The sequence below is a fragment of the Podarcis gaigeae genome (assembly GCF_964106915.1).
Source record: "Podarcis gaigeae genome assembly, chromosome: 7".
In the NCBI taxonomy this organism is placed as follows: Eukaryota; Metazoa; Chordata; class Lepidosauria; order Squamata; family Lacertidae; genus Podarcis; species Podarcis gaigeae.
In genome coordinates, this window is record NC_139683.1 from 4888166 (window position 1) to 4906882 (window position 18717).

At 45.3% G+C, this 18717-nt stretch overlaps 1 protein-coding gene across 1 annotated transcript in view; it reads left to right on the top strand.

The window, feature by feature from the left end:
- The first annotated feature begins 1612 nt into the window (after nucleotides 1–1612).
- TSNARE1 (t-SNARE domain containing 1) overlaps nucleotides 1613–18717 on the top strand; it is a 398451-nt gene continuing 381346 nt past the window's right edge. The window contains exon 1 of the mRNA XM_083749428.1: nucleotides 1613–1733. The gene's annotated coding sequence lies outside the window, so the exon portion shown is untranslated. The remainder of the gene's footprint in view (nucleotides 1734–18717) is intronic.

Consider the following 18717-nt stretch of genomic DNA (forward strand, 5'->3'; position numbering starts at 1 on the left):
CTGCAGTTTCACAAGACGATACATTTAAAGCAGATGGATAAATGATTAAGTTAATTTGGAGCATGCAGAAAATATATTTAAAAAATCAATAAACTGCAGAAAGAGGGGGAAGGAGGTCAAGTTTTGACATGTTAAAATGCTTGTATTTTTTTTGAAATGTGTAAAATTGAAAATCCTAAATAAAAATTATTAAAAAAGAAAAGAAACACAGACTTATGTGAGGTTACCAAGATTCAGGTAAGTAGCTGTGTTGGTCTGATGCAGTCGAAATAAATAATAATAATAATAATAATAATAATAATAATAATAATAATAAAATTGTCCAGTAGCACCTTAGAGACCAACTAAGTTTGTTCTGGGTATAAGCTTTTATGTGCATGAACATTTCTTCAGATACTAAGTTTACCAAGTGAGGTTACCAAGTTTTGAAAACCTGGGGTGCCGACTTGCTTCGGTTTGATGAGGCCCTGAGCTACTGAAGGTAATGGGGCCCTTTATATGTCCAGCTGTCCTTTGTCAACAACAAATTGTCACTGGTTTTTGTGTTGAATATATGCTATATGGTAATTGATGGACCTAATAGGTATCTAAAGCCATTTGCACGTAACAAAATATGTATTTTATCAAAGTAATTGTTGAACTGAAATACAATTAAGAAGTAGTATAATAATAATAATAATAATAATAATAATAATAATTATAGTGAAATAATAATTAAGCTCTAACTTTAAATGATTTTTTTTATTCATAACAAACTTAATCATAGCTGTCAACTTTTCCATTTTCTTGCGAGGAATCCTATTCGGAATAAAGGAATTTCCCTTAGAAAAGGGAAACGTTGACAGCTATGAACTTAATAATGCAAACACATTGGCATTTGGCAATAACAAAAGTTCCTTTAGAAACACAGTTGACAAAGGCACACAATCTAGTCTCTAAAGACTTGCTTTAACATAAATTTTGCTATAAATTTTGGTGGCCAAAATTTTGGAGCCTCAGCTTCAGGATCTGTCCTTCCAGTGAGCACTCAGGGCTGATTTCCTTCAGAATGGAGAGGTTTGATCTTCTTGCAGTCCATGGGACTCTCAAGAGTCTCCTCCAGCACCAGAATTCAAAAGCATCAATTCTTTGGCAATCAGCCTTCTTGATGGTCCAGCTCTCACTTCCATACATCACTACTGAGAAAACCAGAGCTTTAACTATACGGACCTTTGTTGGCAAGGTGATGTCTCTGCTTTTTAAGATGCTGTCTAGGTTTATCATTGCTTTTCTCCCAAGAAGCAGGCGTCTTTTAATTTCGTGACTGCTGTCACCATCTGCAGTGATCATGGAGCCCAAGAAAGTAAAATCTCTCACTGCCACCATAAATCCGGCGCTGGACAGCTGCCTCGTAACAAACTATCCCGCAGTTTGCAGTTGCCCAACTCTCCTTTTTTATGAATGAATCTCCCAGCTTCTCCAGAGGCGGTGCCAGGCAACTCCCCCTCGCTCCTATTCATTCGCTCTGCCTCCGCGCCGTGCTTGCTGGGATTTGTAGTCCGGCCCCTCCCTTCTTTCCTCGACGCAAGGAGCTGCCAGCCAATCAGACGTCGCGCAGCTGATCAAGGGGGGGAGGCCATTCTGTTTCCTCCCTCCTCGCTGCGCAAGCGCACTGCGGAGCCCCTCTGCTCTCGTCCTCCCAAGCCCAGGCTGCTGCCGCTGACAATCCCGTTACGCACACGCGCTGTGGGCAGGTGAGGAGCTGCGCGCGCAATGGTGCCCCAATTTCCATGGGGCGTTTTTGCATGAGTCATGGCCCGGGCCCCCCCCCCTACCCTCCTAGCAAGGGGGATGATGATGGCGAGGGCCATAGAAGAAGAAGAAGGAGCCTTGCAAGGCGGGGAGGCGGGCGGATCCTGGAACATTTGCACATGTGAATGCAAAAAAGGGGGCCACTTTGGCAGGCGCCGGAGGACCGGGTCTGGTCTCTTCAGTGGGGCTGCAGCAGGCTGGGGAGAGATGTGGGTCTCAGTTGTTTTGTGTGTAGTTGGATTCTGTCAGGGCCAAAGCTCCCCCACTAGCCCTGTCCTACCAGAGAGGAGGGCTGGGTGTCTCAGTTTGCATGCAACAATTTGCTCCTCTTTTGCTGATGTAGCAAATTTAGTGTTGTTTTTGTTACGGATACTTTCAGGAGCTCCTAGGGAGGTTGCATCCTGCTACTGTAGCTGGGTATGTGTTGTGTATGTTCACAGATAGTTGCATTTTCGCTTTCTCTGCGGACTTGTTAATTCTCGCATTCTGTGTAAGAGGGATGCTGCCTCTTCTTCAAAATCCTGGACTGTTTTGGCCTAGTGTTTCTGAGCATGTGCAGAGATACTTGACCGTCCCCTAGAATCATGCGTTGAACAACTTACTTTTGTGGAGAAGAGTATTTTCTTGTCTCCCAGGAGACCCTCTGAGCATATCTTGAGTAGAGCTGAGCATTGTAACAACAACAACAACAACAACAATTTATTATTTATACCCCACCCATCTGGCTGAGCTTCCCCCGCCACTCTGGGTGGCTTCCAACCAAATATTAAAATACAGTAATGCAATGTCTTTGGCCTTTGCCTGGCTTGCATTTCCCCTATAGCCAGTGCTCAGTTTGAGGATGTTCTGGGACACAATATATAACGATCGCAGGGAGAAGCTGGTGCTGTGCTTGGTCCACACTGTGATGATGAGGTCTGTACTGTAGACACACCCGATCTTGACAGATGCAGTCCATAAAACTGTGTTGACCATGAAAACATAAGAAGAGGCCTGATGAATGAGGCCAGTGGCCAACCTAACCATAAAATCAGTGTTGGCACCTGTCTGTCTCGAGAGACAATGGAGTGTGCCTCCAGGGGTGAAGACAAACCGCTGTGTTAGCAGCACTGAAGTGACCTTAGTGGGGCGCAAGCCTGCGCGGTGTGTATGGAGGTCCTGCACCTCCCAGATGACAAGACACACACACACACACAGCCTCACTGATGTGGTCCAAAGGAAAGCAGAACCAGACATTTGGCATCGGTTTGGCTGCAGGAGTTGCCGGAAGGAGGTGTACAAAGTGCCATCCAACCGTCTTAGGGATCCTGCTCTGGATTTGTGTAGGGTTTCCCGCTTAGCCGTCTCCTGAAGATATCCCACAAGGCAGTGGAGTTTTAGGGTCAGAGTTTTGCTTCGCCTCTCATAGAGTTAGAAGGGGCTACCTGAGTCATTTACTCCAACCTGTGCAATACAGTGGTACCTTAGATTAAGTACTTAATTCGTTCTGGAGGTCCGTTCTTAACCAGAAACTATTCTTAACCTAAGGTACCACTTCAGCTAATGGGGCCTCCCACTGCTGCTGCACTGCTGCTACATGATTTCTGTTCTCATCCTGAAGCAAAGTTCTTCACCCAAGGTACTATTTCTGGGTTAGCGGCGTCTGTAACCTGGGGCGTCTGTAACCCAAGGTACCACTGTATAGGAATCTTTCACCTAACGTGGGACTCAAACTCCAGGACCCCGAGTTTCATGCCTGAGTGGGGATTTGAACCACGCTCTCTCCCATTTCCTAGTCTGACACTCTAACCACTACTAACCACATCACTAGAACAAATTCATAATAACAGCAATAAAGCCGCAACACATGGCAAATGTAGTGGAATAGAAATAACACATGTCTTGGTAGTAACATTCCACCTCCTGGCAGTAGCAAAAACAAGGGAGTTTGAATGGATGCACCTTGGTCCTAGATGTCCTAGCCACTGAGGTTTGTCAGCTACAAATCGGTGAGGATTAAGTGAGTGTGATCCAATGTCTAGGCTTCAGCTTTCCCAGAGGAGCACTGACCCCTTTGGCCAGGCATAGGGAAGCTCGGCCCTCCAGATGTTTTGGGACTACAATTCCCATCATCCCTGACCACTGGTCCTGTTAGCTAGGGATCATGGGAGTTGTAGTCCCAAAACATCTGGAGGGCCGAGGTTGCCTATGCATGCCTTTGGAACTGCCAAATATCCCACAATGTTACTCACTGACCCTCTCCTGCAGTTGTTTTCACACTTTGGGGGCCCAGGAGCACATACAGATTTTTATTTAGCCATGGCATGTAGCTACTCAGAATTAATCTGAGCCTTGAAAAGTACATAGAGCTGAAAGAGGAAGTGGGAGTGAAAGTCTTTCATCCATCTTCATCTCTCTCTCTCTATTTCTTCAGGGAGAAAATGGCAGCCAGCACCTCGGGGCCAAGGGGACAGTGAGTGGGTGAAGGGTCTCAGGTTTTGTGGGCCCCTGGGGAAGACCCCAAGGACACCACTGTGCTCACAAAGTGACCCCTTCCTTATCCCAACAAGTCCACTTTTGAAAAGAAACAGGTTTTTGTTTTTGTTTGCAGTTAGGAAAGTGACTGAGAAATGCAGAGTAAAATGTGTGGAATGGACCATTTGGGTAGTTGTGTAAGTGACCCGCAAGCAAACTAGGATGACTCCAGGATGAGTGCTCGTTGACATATAACCTCCTTGCTAGCAGATCTGAACAGAAACCCCCCCCCCCCAGATATGATCTACCCTCAGTTTCAGCTTTGCAGAAGCATATAAGGATGAATGCTAATACGTTTTCCGGAGGATCCTTTAATGTCCTTGACTGCATTATGCATTGGTGCTAATAGCAGAAGTGGCTTGGCTTGTATTTCTTGCTTTGCACCCTCCATTTCCTCAAACTGGATAGGAAGGTAAAACTTCCAACAATGCATAATGTTAGGATCATCACCATTTGGGGCCACTGAAGTGCCCCAACATAGCTGGTTCTCATGTGAGTTATGGATTGCTCTGGGCTGAAAAGCAGTATAGAAATTAACTGCATTTAGAACATTTCCGTATAGTTTGCATTTAAGCTCATCCACAAGACGGTTGCATGCCACGAGACCCTATAATTCTCTCAACTTTGGTTTCTCCATCTGCAATGTGGGGACTTTCCCTACAGGGAGGTTGTCAGGGCTGCTGAGGCAACATCTGTGAAGCGCTTTGAACAACAAGTATTTCAAATAAAATAATGATCAGCATAACAAAAAAACCCTTTCTGATTTGCCAGGCAGTGAGTGCACAAAAGAGAACTTATCTGAGTGTGTCTCACCATACCAGGGGCAAGAGTTAAAGGCAGTACAGTGGTACCTCGGGTTACATACACTTCAGGTTACAGACGCTTCAGGTTACAGACTCCACTAACCCAGAAATAGTACCTCGGGTTAAGAACTTTGCTTCAGAATGAGAACAGAAATCGTGCTCCGGCGGCGTGGCAGCAGCGGGAGGCCCCATTAGCTAAAGTGGTGCTTCAGGTTAAGAACAGTTCCAGGTTAAGAATGGATCTCTGGAACGAATTAAGTACTTAACCTGAGGTACCACTGTATTTATTCTTCCTGCAAGTGCAGTGCTGGTATTCCTTCAAGGCTGCGTAAAAATTGGTATTGAAAAACCATTGCAAAAATAACCCCCCAACGGCTTTCTCCCGACCCCTGCCCTTTCCCCATTTTACATAGTGCGGTGAAAATTAAATCTGAATACACAAACGTCCACTTATTATCTCTTAAAGCTGAATCAGTGGCCTTCAGTCAAAGACACTGAATTGAAAGGCTGCTTTTCTGTGTTGGATGAAAGATGCATGCGAGCGAGACTTACTTTTTGGAGGTCAAGCACTATAAAGAGGACAGATGGCGTCATAGACGGAATTGCTAGCATGGGCTCAGTACAAGGGCAGAAGCTGCTCTTTGGATGGTGTGGAGCAACTGAGTGGCTGTTGCTTTCCAGGAATGGTGAAGCAGTGGGAGGTTGGCACAGCGCAAACACGGTGGCAGAGCCAACCTGGTACCCCTGCCAGTGAGTTTGCACCAAGCTGACCCCCTCTGCTATCTCCTCCTCCCTTCTTCCGGTAAGTAGCAGCGCGTAACCTGCCGGGAAGCTTGTATAACATTCCTGCTCCACCTGTAAAGGCTTTTCTGCATAGGAGGAATTGTTCATGGTGTTTGCCTGAATGACCTCATAGTCTCTGAATTCCCATGCTCTGACTACTCTTCACTCAGTTCTCAGAGCTGGGTAGTTACCCTTTGCTCTCTCTAAGCAAATAAAGGCATTTCCTTTTCATCTTCCAGAAATAGAATGGTATCTACCTTATTCTAAAAAATAAAATCAAAGCTCTAATGGCTCAAACAAACAAATAATTGTGTGATGAAGCAACCACACAGGCCTGCATACAACTTGCATTTACAGTGGTACCTTGGTTCTGGAGCGGCTTAGTTGTTGAACAAGTCGGCTCCCAAACGCCACAAACCCAGAAGTATGTGTTCGGTTTGCGAACATTTTTCGGAAGCCAAACGTCCTGACGCTGCTTCCACTTGGGTGCAGGATGCTGCTGCAGCCAATCAGAAGCTGTGCCTTGGTTTTCGAATAGTTTCAGGAGTTGAACGGACTCCCGGAACGGATTAAGTTCGAGAACCAAGGTACGACTATATCTGTATTTATACCTTGCACGGCTTTGTGCAGTAATCTTTTGGCTCTGAATCCGGTATCTGGCTGCTTGGTTACCTACTGCTGAGTAATGCATGGGCTTGGGACCCAACAAGGCAGTGAGCGAACTATCTGACTTTTGCCTTTGTGAAACTGAAGGTCATCCAGAAAAAGAAGCCCAATTTCTCCCTGAGGATTTGGTGGTTTGGTGGGATGGTGGCTGTCCTACCGGGCAGAGCTGTGTTTTTCTTGTGGGGTCCTTTTAGAGAATAAATCTCTCCTTTACACATTGGTATCTGTGGGATGTAGAGTCTGTACACAGTTGCAGGAAGGAAAAGGAAAACCCTCATTCCCTTTCTATGGTGCCCTGGCATGTGACAAACCTCTGGATTCTTAGCCATTTCATGTTTCTGCGCATTGCTTGGAGCAAAGCAGGTGGACTGTGGCAGCGGTATATGAAAGGAGAGCAAAGGTAGAAGAGAAAGCTGCAGCGTTTATGAACATTGGGGAGAGGTATCGTGTAAACACTCTATTTAGTTGTAAATTAATAGGTTTTGTTGTTAGATGAAGCGGTTAGTATGCATCATTACTTGGGGATAATATGAGATAATAGTGGTAAAACTTGCTTTCAATCAGTTTTAATCATCCTTCTTCCTTAGTGATGCAAACTGCCTGGGTATAAATCAGTGATGTGGGTTTTCTGGAAAATTTTGAATTGGAAATTTCCCCCTCTACTCTGTGTCTCTGGTAAACTGCATCAGAAATGTTTTGGTTTGCATCTGAATTTTTTTGGATGCCTTAGAGAGCAATCTAAAGGGTGCAATTATTTTACTGGCATGCAGTAAATAAAGCTAAAACCCTTGTCCAGTTTGCCTGATGCAGTATTGGTGATTGGATTCCAACCATATTTGACCTTTCGAAAACAGTAAACTTTCTATGGACAAATTAAGCATTGGGAAATTTTCTGCCCCACATAAACTGGTTCACAACAAATGCACCCTAACTTGTTCTCACAGCAGTGATTCATTCATAAGGGAGAGGTACAGGGGTTCACCCAGACATGATTGGATTGGGGCCCAAATCTGCTTCTTGTGCAATGTCACCAGCCACAGAGAATCAAGGCTGTTCTGATCACTATAGCTCAGCTCCTTGCAAGCTGCATCCTGGGTTCTGTTATTTGGTTGCACTAGACTGTGGGTGGGGAACTGGTTAGACTCCAGCTCCCATCAGCCCCTGCCAGCATGGAGGTTCCTTGCTAGGAATTATGGGAATTTAAGTCCAATTGCATCTGGAGAGCTACTGGTTCCTACCCCTTCTCTAGAGTTGGTGAATATGTTCATTTGGGTGGTTTTTTGTAGTTTAGGTTTCTTTATAAAGTGGTACCTCGGGTTACATACGCTTCAGGTTACATACGCTTCAGGTTGCAGACTCTGCTAACCCAGAAATATTACCTCGGGTTAAGAACTTTGCTTCAGGATGAGAACAAAAATCGTGCAGCAGCGGCGCAGCGGCAGCGGGAGGCCCTATTAGCTAAAGTGGTGCTTCAGGTTAAGAACAGTTTCAGGTTAAGAACAGACCTCCAGAACGAATTAAGTTCTTAACCCGAGGTACCACTGTAGTGCTTAAGAGTGCCCAATCTTCACTTGACCACAAAACTCCCTTGGTGCCCAGGAGCCAACTGCATGGGCTCACTAGGGCTGGGCAATATATCAATACATTGTCCAAAATTGGTTTGAAGTCCACATTGTGATATCCGTTTCATAATTTTTAGACCTGGTAATATATCAAGAATCATGGTGGTGGTGGTGTGGGTGGGTGTGCTGTGCAAAAATTACACTTTTCACGGGAAAAACCATGAAACCAGCCAATGCGTCTCTCGATTCCTGCAGGCCCTGCTGGCTCAACATTCACCTGCCTCCTTCAGGGGCCAGTGAATCGCAGGCGCCGGCAAAAATCGCGATACAGGGAAACCGTGAAGCTAGCCAAGACCTCCACGTAGTTCAATCCTTATTTCAGAATCATGTTGTATCGGTGTATTGCAAAGTTTAGCTGGTGATCTATTGCGATGTTGAAAGCAATTTATCAGCCAGCCCTACCACTCACAGTTTGCCTACCAGATCAAAATGAGGAGATAACAGCAAAGGTTGCTAGGTTCATAGCTGGGGCAATCAGAATAAGGGCCACTAACCGACTACTGATTCAGGACTTTAAATTGTGCTCTTATACCAAATTTCCTTTTCTGTGTATAGTGTTTTACTTTTGCTATGGCCATTGGCCAATGCAAATAAAGTTTTATCTATCTATCTAACACAGTTCGCCTACCTCGCAGGCTTGTTGTAGGGATACTGGCAGTGGTAATGTCCTTGCCTAGGGGTTTGTTAGACCATTAGCCCAAGTTTCTTGCAGAAAGCTTAACGTGCATGCCTCATGTCACTGTCTCTTTAAAGGGCAGCTAGGTTTGCCCCTGAGGTGTTGGGGTGCTTTTGTCTCCCCCCCTCACTTTCAGAGGTACATTTGGTGGGAGAGCTAGACAGACCGGGCTTTCAGTGCTTTTTCGCAAGAATGTGGAGTGCGGCTGATGTCAGGGTTTCTCAAACCATCTGAGTGCATTTTGTGTGGCTTCCTGTTTTGCAGCACTGAGCCACAAGATAGGCACTTGTGGTTGTGTGCAGAGAGAGGCAATAGGAATGCCTTTCACTGAGTCTGTGTTGACTGAGTCTGTTTCACTTTTGATTCCTCTGTGGTGGTTTTATCAGATTGCTGTGTAGTTCTCTTGGGTGTGTGTGATTTTTCACAGCTATCCAGTGTGCGTATCTGCTGCCTTTATTTTTGTTTTCTCCCCCCCCCCCGAGAAATACAGGGTTAAAAATATGACAAACCAATTTGTTCTGCATGCCATATATAACTTCACGTTGTTATTGTTACTGTTTACCGTGAATCCTCCGGATACGAAATAAATTTGTTCCGGGGGTTCGTACTTAACCTGAAAAGTCTGTAACTAGAGGTCTGCTTCTGTGCATGCGCGTGGCACGATAGAGTGCTTCTGCATACATGTGTGGTGCGCAGAGCGCTTCTGCACATGCGCATGCGGCAAAACCTGGAAGTATACACTTCCGGGTTTGCCGCGATTGCAACCCGAATGTTACGTATCCAGAGCGGTACATAATTCGAGGGTCCACTGTATTTATATGCAAACCTTCTAGCATTTCTCCAGTGAAACTAGGGACGTTCCTGTTCCATTATTTTTATTTTTATTATTTTTATTTTATTATTTATACCCTCCCCACCTGACTGGGTTGCCCCAGCCACACTGGGCAACCCCCAACATATTGAAAAACATAACAAAACATTAGGTATCCAAAAACTTCCTTATACAGATGACTCCTAAAGGTTGTATAGCCACTTATCTCCTTTGGCTCGGGGATCACATAACTCCACACCCTCCAACATTTCTCCGATGAAAATAGGGACATCCTTAGGAAAAGCGGGACATTCCGGGATCAAATCAGAAACTGGGATGGCTTCTATAATTTCTGGGACTGTCCCTGAAAAATGAGGATCCTTGGAGGTTATGCAGTTCACACTTAAGAGTAATGTACACTTTCTGAAACAATATCCAAACCAAACACAGACATCCTTCTGTAAATCTGAGACTGTTCCTGGAAAATAGGAACACTTGGAGGGTCTGTTATATACCGACATTCAGCCACAAAGTCTTCCGGATGCGCTTCACAAGAATAAACAGGTACATTAGTGTCAGGGAACTGCCATCGGAGCCAGAGGCGGAGGGAAGGCTCCAGAGGGATGCCAGAGAGGGTCCCAGCAGGCAGAGAGGCAGCCCATCTGCTGGGGAAGGAAATCAGCGTAACACCAGTGGAGAAGGGGGGCAGATGGGGGAATCGGAGAGGAGGCTCCAGGACTCTTCACCGGAGACCAGCGGAGAGAGCACGGGTGCTCCGCTGCCCACACCCTTCCTGCGCAGAAGATTTTCGCGCAGGGAGAGTAGGAGGAGACTTGGCGTCAAAGAACTTCTTTGCTGGAAGAAGTTCAAGAAACGCCCACTGACGGATTCTGCCAACGACTGAGACAGCCACAAAGTGAAGGGCTGTCCAGACAGAAAGGGTACAACCAGGCAACCTAGCCAGGAGTGGCGGCAACTTACGCACGAACAACCCCTATAACCATTACAATTAGGTTACAAACAAAACGAATTCAGAACATTTCACACACGTTAAAAGACCAAACACATCCGTGTTCTGATCAAAAAGCATATAACATTCCCTACAAGGGAACCTCACCAAAGGATGGACTTCTTATCCAAGGCTCTGAAAATCTCTCCCCACAGTTCCAAGGGCTAGAACACTTAGTTTTTTGAATGCGTGCTGAGGTTCTCGTCAGGTTGAGCTGAAAATCAGCCTACGTGAAGCCAGATCTGGGTGTAGGAACCCCTTGTTTCTTTGAGAGACCTTCCCCTCTACTTTGTGAAAATACTACTTTGCGCTTGGTCTTTGACATGCTCCATAGCAACATGTCTATTTCTGGATTTCAGGAGAGCCGGTGACATTGTAGTTTGCATCAATTGGAGATAAATACAGTGGTACCTCAGGTTAAGTACTTAATTCATTTCAGAGGTCCGTTCTTAATCTGAAACTGTTCTTAACCTGAAGCACCACTTTAGCTAATGGGGCCTCCTGCTGCCGCCGCGCCGCCGGAGCACGATTTCTGTTCTCATCCTGAAGCCAAGTTCTTAACCTGAAGCACTATTTCTGGGTTAGCAGAGTCTGTAACCTGAAGCGTATGTAACCTGAGTTACCACTGTATCTATATATTGAAGCATTGGGAACTTATGAAACAGCTCAGTTTAGGTCTGGTGGGAAGTTATTTGGCGCAGAGGGTTGAGGTCTGGGTAAGTTTGTTGACAAACTGGAGAGGGTTCAGAAGGGAGCAGCACAGATCGGGGATATCTACTGGGCAGATGTCTTTGCTTTTCCGAAGAAACCCTGTAGTTTTGTGACGGATCTCAGTCTCCAGTAACCCATGGGGCACTTCTGGTGGTTCCTCACACCCCTGAAGTTCAATTGGTCTTCACTAGGGACTGAGCCTTTAATGTGACAGGCCCTGTCCTGTGGAACTGCCTGCCACTAGAGGTTCAGCAGGCAGTGTCTCTGCCTTCTTTCTGATGCCTTCTGTCACTTGTACTGTTCAGACTGGCCTTTGCACCATGAATATCTCTTTTTAACCTATCGGTATCTGCTGATGTCTTATTGGTTTTTAAAAAATTTTTGTTGGTTTTTAAAATTATGTTTTTATGGGTATTTATGAACTAATGCTCTATGTACGTGGTAAGCTGCCATTTCAGCATAGGATTTCCCACCATGTATATATATATATTAGCACCAAGCTCTGGTTGGTTGATCCTGGAGTTACAGTTAAAAAATCAAAGTAGATCCAACAGGTCTGAAGTCTGCCCATGGTATTCCTTTTGCTGCTTGCTAAAGGCTTTCTTGTTTACCCAGGCGTTGATGGGACGTGGGTGGCGCTGTGGGTTAAACCACAGAGCCTAGGACTTGCCAATCAGAAGGTCGGCGGTTCAAGTCCCCACGACGGGGTGAGCTCCTGTTGCTCAGTCCCCGCTCCTGCCAACCTAGCAGTTCGAAAGCACATCAAAGTGCAAGTAGATAAATAGGTACCACTCCGGCGGGAAGGTAAACAGGATTTCCGTGCACTTCTCTGGTTCGCCAGAAGCAGCTTTGTCATTCTGGCCGCATGACCTGGAAGCTGTACACCGGCTCCCTTGGCCAATAAAGTGAGATGAGCGCTGCAACCCCAGAGTCGGCCACGACTGAAGCTAATGGTCAGGGGCCCCTTTACTTTTACCTACCCAGGCGTTTAGAAATGCTGGTGTGAATTTTAATTTGATTCGGTATTTTAACTTTTTGTATGTTTTAAAGTACGGCTGCAGATTTTCCTTGGCTTTATTGTTTTATCTTTTTGTAAACTGCTTGTGAGGCTTTTGTCTTTGCTTTGCAGTCAAGCGGTGTATAACTTTTATGAAATAAATAAAAAATTACATACTGCTTGGCAGTGCATACCTCACATTGCGTCCTCTTCAGGTTACGTCTTTTCAAGTTGCTTCCCGCGGCAACCCGGAAGTACCAGAACGGTTACCTCCGGGTTTTGCTGCTCTCGCATGCGCAGACGTTCTAGATCACACCGCGCGCATGCACAGATGCAGCGGTTCTGGGTGCGAACGCTTTGAGTTGTGGACTTGCCTCTGGGATGGGTTACGTCTGCAACTTGAGGTTCTATTTATATGTGTGAGCATGCATGGCAGCCCAAACTGTTGTTGTTGTTTAGTCGTTTAGTCGTGTCTGACTCTTCGTGACCCCATGGACCAGAGCACGCCAGGCCCTCCTGTCTTCCACTGCCTCCCGCAGTTTGGTAAGATTCATGCTGGTAGCTTCGAGAACACTGTCCCACCATCTCGTCCTCTGTTGTCCCCTTCTCCTTGTGCCCTCCATCTTTCCCAACATCAGGGTCTTTTCCAGGGAGTCTTCTCTTCTCATGAGGTGGCCAAAGTAGCAGTGATCCATGAAAAGCCCAAACTGTAGGCTGGCCTTTTTACAAAGGGAAGAGCTTTGTGTGAAGAAACCAGCTCAATATATTTCTCTTCGGCTGCAAAATTCCCCAGATATGAATGCCCCCCTGCAGTGCTTACCCACAGTTACAGAGCGCCTGAAACCTAATTCATACAAATGCTGGAAGAGAACTGGTGCCTTATTTTTTGTTCAGAGCCATAAAAGTTTCATTAGGCCTTGTAAAACACACCCAATTTTGCTCTTCCTCGGGCCTGAAATAGAAACTTTGGTCTAAACTACTAGATAATATTCTCTCGGCTCACAATGCCGCTCAATACTTAAACAATAAGAATTGATCCTGCAAGGAATTAAAATGCTGCTTGCTTTTCTCCTGTGACACCATCTAACCAAAATAAAGTGCTTCACCCAGAGGCATAAAATACAGAAGCAAATACTGAAGTCGTGGTTAGGCTGTGAGCCACATTGAGAGGGAGGCTAAAATTTTGACATATGGGAGATGCTCAGATACAGCTGTTTGGAGCCTTACTGCAAGCCCTTAATATAAGCTGAGAGGTGCTTAGGCCTTCAAGATATCTGTGCCTGTCCAAAGCCAGAGACTGAGACACCCTATACAACCAGGATGACAGGAGCCACCTTGCTAAATTCCATCCCTGTTCCTTCAGGTTGTTCTCAGTGTCTGAGTCCTCCAAACCATGATTGTACCAGCCTTCTCCGTTGTGTTGCCCTCCAGATGTTTTGGACTATAATTCCCATTAGCACTGCCCAGCACAGCCAGTAATAGGAATGGTGGGAATTCATAGAGTTGGAAGGGTCATCTAGTCCCACCCCCCGCCAATCAGCCTCTGCTTAAAAACCTTCAAAGAAGGAGAGTCCACAACCTCCCAAGGGAGACCGTTTCACGGTCTAACAATTCTCACTGTCAGAATTTCCCCCCTGATTTTTAGTCTGGAGCAGGAGAAAACAAGCCTGTTCCATCTTCCATCTGACAGCCCTTCAGGTATTTGAAGATGGCTATCATATCTCCTTCTCCATCTCCTTTCCCCCCAGGCTAAACATACCCAGCTCCTTCAACCGTTCCTCATATGTCTTGGTTTCAACCTGGATAGCTTGCTAGAAGATTGGACACAGTCCTGTGGGTCTTTAGCTCAGAGATGTTTCCCATTGGGTTGTGTGGTTGGCGCTGTGCTCTAAACCACTGAGCCTCTTGGGCTTGCTGACTGGAAGGTGGGCGGTTTGAATCTGCATGATGGGTTGAGCTCCCATTGCTTTGTGTGGTGTAGTGGTTAAGAGCGGTGGACTCGTAATCTGGTGAACCGGGTTCGATTCCCCGCTCCTTCACATGCAGCTGCTGGGTGACCTTGGGCTAGTAACACTTCTCTGAAGTCTCCCAGCCTCACTTGCCTCACAGAGTGTTTGTTGTGGGGGAGGAAGGGAAAGGAGATTGTGAGCCGCTTTGAGTCTCCTTCAGGTAGTGATAAAGCGGGATATCAAATCCAAATGCCTCTCCTCCTCCTCCTCCTTCTGTCCCAGCTCCTGCCAACCTACCAGTTTGAAAGCATACCAGTGCAAGTAGATAAATAGGTACCGCTGCGGCGGGAAGGTAAACAGCGTTTTCATGCTCTCTGGTTTTTGGCACGGTGTTCCATTGCTGCAGAAGCAGTTTAGTCTGCTGGCCACATGACCTGGAAAACTGTCTGTGGACAAACGCCGGCTCCCTTGGCCTGAAAGCGAGATGAGCGCCACAACCCCATAGTTGCCTTTGACAGGACTTAACCATCCAGGGGTCCTACCTTGCTGTCCTACCTTGCTGCCGGAAGGAGGCTCAGCTGTGTGACTACACTGTCTCATTTTCACTGGCTTCCTCAGCTGGCTAGAGGAAAGCTTTTGTCCCTCATAACCGGTGTTTGAAACTCAGATATAGAAGCTAGGCGCCAAATGGTACCTTAAACCTAGGTTACAGTCCCCACAACGGACTGCCCGTTCACCAGGGGGTTGGAATAGAGGACCCTATGGAGTCCCTTCCAACGCTACAATTCTATGATTCTATTATCTCAACTGCATTGCTTGACAGTAGCTCTTACAACAATTCACTATGCAAGAAGGAGGAGCCTACACAATGGAAATGGAAAAGGTATTAACTAGGAATGAAGTCAAATGTTTTCAAACTGGTTGCCAGCCTGGTGCCCAGAAATCTCCACATGGTTGCAATTGGACCCATGCCAGTAGCAAAATGCCCCTGGTGAATTGTGTTTTTGTTTTTTTAATACTTTTATTAGTTTTTTAACATATCATTTCCAACTTGACATAACTTTTTTTCTTACACAATATTTTTTACTTCCGTCAACACCTCTAATGATTTTCCATTCTTTATCACTTACTCTGCATTTCTTAATTTCTCTATTACTCTTAATTACCATTAACTAATAATTCTCCTCATAGTCTTACTTGTAATATTTCAAATAGTCCTCCTTACAAAACTTCTTGAAAACCTACTAGCGTAATCTGTTCATTACTATTACTTTTCAAATGATTCATATATTTACTCCAGTCTGCTAAGAATCTCTGGTCCCGCAGGTTTCGAATCCTTCCTCTTAATTTATCTAATTCTGCATAGTCCATCAATTTCGTCCTCCATTCTTCTTCGTTGGTAGTTCTGCACCTGGCGAATTTTGAACACTAAAACTTGTGGACATCGAATAAAAGGGAATGTTGGAAGATTCAGGGCATGTAGAAGGAAGTACACTCAGATAATCTATGGAACTCCCTCCCGCATGAGGAAATGATGACTATCCACCTAGATAGTTTTAAAAGAGGATTAGACAAATTCATGGAGGAGAGGGCTATCGATGGCTACTAGTTGTGATGGCTTTGTTCTAAAACTCCATGGTTGGGAAGCAGCAGTGTTCCTGAATGGTATTCATCCAGCCCAGCCTTTCGCATGATGAATTCTGCATATAAGTTAAATAAGCAGGGAGACAATATACAGCCTTGCTGTACTCCTTTCCTAATTTTGAACCAATCAGTTGTTCCATATCCAGTTCTAATTGTAGCTTCTTGTCCCACATAGAGATTTCTCAGGAGACAGATGAGGTGATCAGGCACTCTCATTTCTTTAAGAACTTGCCATAGTTTGCTGTGGTCGACACAGTCGAAGGCTTTTGCATAGTCAATGAAGCAGAAGTAGATGTCTTTCTGGAACTCTCTAGCTTTCTCCATAATCCAGCGCATGTTTGCAATTTGGTCTCTGGTTCCTCTGCCCCTTCGAAATCCAGCTTGCACTTCTGGGAGTTCTCGGTCCACATACTGCTTGAGCCTTCCTTGTAGAATTTTAAGCATAACCTTGCTAGCGTGTGAAATGAGTGCAATTGTGCGGTAGTTGGAGCATTCTTTGGCACTGCCCTTCTTTGGGATTGGGATGTAGACTGATCTTCTCCAGTCCTCTGGCCACTGCTGTGTTTTCCAAACTTGCTGGCATATTGAGTGTAGCACCTTAACAGCATCATCTTTTAAAATTTTAAATAGTTCAGCTGGAATACCATCACTTCCCTGGCCTTGTTATTTGCAGTGCTTTCTAAGGCCCATTTGACTTCACTCTCCAGGATGTCTGGCTCAAGGTCAGCAACCACACTACCTGGTATGCTCTTAGGTTCTCTGAATGGCTGGTGCCCAGCCTCTGGCAAGAGACTTGACGCTGTCTTCAGAAACACAGAGAGTCCAAAACGGAACGTGCACGATGCTTTCTTTTGCAGACCTTGTCCTGTTTCCCGTGAGCATCCTCCTCTAATTAAATTGACATTTCTCCCAGCCGATGGGCCGACACAGAATGCCACATTACAACTCCTGAGTTTTCTGCTGTTGCATTGAGACGGCATTTGGTATGCCAGAGCTGATAGTTCGAGCCATTTAAGTTAACTGTAGTGACTCAGCCTCAGCCTACATCTCTGACCTTACATCTCACAGCTTCTCCCTCCCACCTTGGCATTCCCTGCTTAGCTTCTCCCACTCTTCTCCCTGTGCCGCTGCCTCCCCCTTTCTCCCAGTGCCAGAATACTTTGCTGATTCCCGTTATCCAAGGCACAAGACTCCTCACTTGCCCTGTTAAATTCACTCTTCCTTCCTTCCTTCCTTCCTTCCTTCCTTCCTTCCTTCCTTCCTTCCTTCTGCCCTGACCCTGAGGTCCAGCTCTGAGAGCCTTCTGGTGGTTCCCTCACTGCAAGAAGCCAAGTTACAGGGAACCAGGCAGATACTGTTCGCTGACACCCTTCTGTAGGCATGCGTCCATGTTCTCCTTGCCTCTTCAGACCCAGATGCCCCTGTTCGGACATGATTTGTTTCATTGCAGCTTGCAGCAGAGATGTTCCTGGTGCCTCAGTGGCCGGCTAGAGTCCTGTCAAGAGTTCATGTAAAGTGTGGCAATTAAATCTCCCACAGATCTCTCCTCTTGCATTCGTGGTTCAGAAGGATAGATGCAAAGTTAATGGCTGGAACCGTCCTTTAGATCATTCTCATCACTGGCCCTGGGTGCAGGTCAGGTTCTCTGGTGGAGGGCATCTCTGATAATTGCTCTTGGCTGCAATCAAAGCTGCTGGCTGCTTAAAGCTGGTTTTAGATTTAACTCTCAGTCATAAGTCACTGAGCAAAGGCTCCGCCGCCCTGTGCTTTCAGCAAAGGAAAATGTAGATGAAATGGAACTTTGCTGACACACTGGCTGCAAATGGTTCCATTTAATAAAATGCTGCGCCTTGCTGTTTCCCCCCCTCTTCGGCTTGCTATTTATTACCCATTCACCTGCCTTGAAATGGGACATATAATCTTTGATCAATTGGGTTGGTAAAGTTTTATATATAGAGAAAGGGGGAGAGATGCTGCACCTCTGCTGAAATACAAGTTTGTAACTTTCCGTGCTCATTTTTCTATAATTAACTCTCTTTTTTTGTCTAACTTACTGACTTTCATAGAATTGTAGAGGTGGAAGGGACCCTGAGGTTCATCTAGTCCTACCCCCTGCTATTTATTTTGTTAAATATATGGTTTTTTTATATCTGACAAAAACACAGAAAGTAATACAATAATTTGGAACTGTGTGTGAAAAAATAGTATAAATGATAATACAATGAGTTTAATCGGAAGTCAAATGTGTTTATTTTGTGTTTTCTTTCTTTCTTTCTTTCTTTCTTTCTTTCTTTCTTTCTTTTTTCCTTTCCCCCCTCTTTTCCCCCTTCCTTTTCTCTTTTCTTTTTTGTTCCTCCTTTCTTGGTCTTTCGCTTTTTGATTTGTTAAGAAAGCGATAAAGAAGTGTAATATGAAAACTTCAGTAAGTTCAAATTCATGTTGTGTAATTTTTCTATTATTCTTATATATATATATATTGTTAAAATCGGTTAATTGTAATGAATTGATGTAACAAATACTGTGGTTTGTTTCCTTTGTTATTGTTGAATTCTAAATAAAGTATTCTTCTTCTTTAAAACAACAACAAAAATAGTCCAACCCCCTGCAATGCCAGAACATGCAGCTGTCCCATACAGGAATCGAACCTGCAACCTTGGCATTATCAGCCCCATGCTCTATCCAACTCCGGGTTTCCTTCAGGCATCTGGTTGGCTGCTGCAAGAACAGGATGCTGAGCTAGA